We start from the raw sequence: 1,474 nt of genomic DNA, 5'->3' as shown, positions 1-1,474 counted from the left end.
AAAATCTCGGAGGGCCCGTGTGCAAGTTGCGCACGTTAAAGATCCCTTGGTGGTCTAAAATCGATAAGAGTAGGCTTCGGCCGCCACCCGGGCAAAGTTCCAAATTTCCTACCAACTGAAAATATTAGGTGTGTCCCGCACGCTTATATGACCTTATGCAGTTGCGAGCGCCGTAAAGCACTTTACAAAAACAAACAGGATGTACTGTGGACGTCTCCTAACGGAGGCCAGGCAGAGGAAGGAAGGAAAGTAAAAAGACATAAAAAATAAGAATGGGAGATAAGGACGATAGATGTTCGATAGGAAAAAAAGAAGCAAACCACACCAGAGCACCCGCCAACCACCCACATAGAAATGTACAGATTGATTCTCTATTCGGCTTTCGCGGTTGTACACTCCAGAAATTCAAAGGTGTGGAATCAGTAATGTGCACGGCTAGTGAACGGAAACCTCACGAAGTTTCCCAAGATGAAAACTAATGAAAAACTGAAAATTAAACTACAGTGACTTCAGACTCATCAATAAAACTGTGCTCTCTTTGAATGATTCTGAACCACTATTATTTTCACGAATGTTAAACGGTAGGGAAGTTTTAGGCTGCCAAAGTGAAAGATTTTCTCAATAAATAGTAATAATAATAATTGCATTTATATAGCGCATATCCATGCTCTTGCATGTTCTATACGCTTTACAGCTATTATTACCCCCAGCAGACCCACTGAGAACACTCAGAAACATTCTCGGCTTCTGCGGAAGCATAGAGTGCAAGCTGAGGACTTCACGCGCTCAAACGCTATCAAACTGACAAGATCGTTCACTGTCTATAGCCGGGTACACATTCCCACCTGGGTGAAGTGAGGAAAATTTGTGCAAAGGGCCTTTCCCAAGGACACAACGTCGGGTCCCTGATGGGATTCGAACCCACGACCTTACGGTTGCGAGCCCGAGATCCTGACCACTAAGCCACCGACGCCATTATGTATAGTTGCTTGTCATATTATGTGTGAAATTTGGTAAAATTTGATTAACTGATAAGCGAGATAAGCTGTAAAGCTTGTCTATGTGTCTGTCTTACATATAACAATACCCATCTATCTTGGAAAGAAATTGAGATATTTGCAATGGAAGGAGTTGGGGTTGCCTGGTGTCAGAGGTAAGAACTAGCGAGAAAATCGCCGCCAAAGTTTGCTAAGTTCCACAGCTTGCATGCCCTTGGAAACTGAAAATTTACATTTTTGTGTGCTTATTATTAACGTTTTAGGAAAAAATCCAGCAAAAAATGAGTTTTTAGATAATATATACATATTAGATATATAATTATAGGAGGTGAGTCAAAGGAAAAGAAGAGGAAAAAAACTGGATGATAATAGTCCAGTGGGCGGAACAATGTTGATAGAATTACTCCCCCTTAATCCCCCACACCAAAACACCATCCCACCCCCTCCATCCCCCACACCCAAACACCACCCCACCC

The 1,474-nt window shown here is 42.5% G+C and overlaps 1 protein-coding gene across 1 annotated transcript in view; it reads left to right on the top strand.

The window, feature by feature from the left end:
- LOC106012570 overlaps window positions 1-1,474 on the top strand; it is a gene marked incomplete at its 3' end in the record, with an annotated part of 14,952 nt that overhangs the window by 13,206 nt on the left and 272 nt on the right.

Source organism: Aplysia californica, unplaced genomic scaffold (assembly GCF_000002075.1).
Source record: "Aplysia californica isolate F4 #8 unplaced genomic scaffold, AplCal3.0 scaffold00417, whole genome shotgun sequence".
Lineage (NCBI taxonomy): Eukaryota > Metazoa > Mollusca > Gastropoda > Aplysiida > Aplysiidae > Aplysia > Aplysia californica.
The sequence above is the reverse complement of the archived record's forward strand: the minus strand, read 5'-3'. Positions and strand labels throughout refer to the sequence as shown.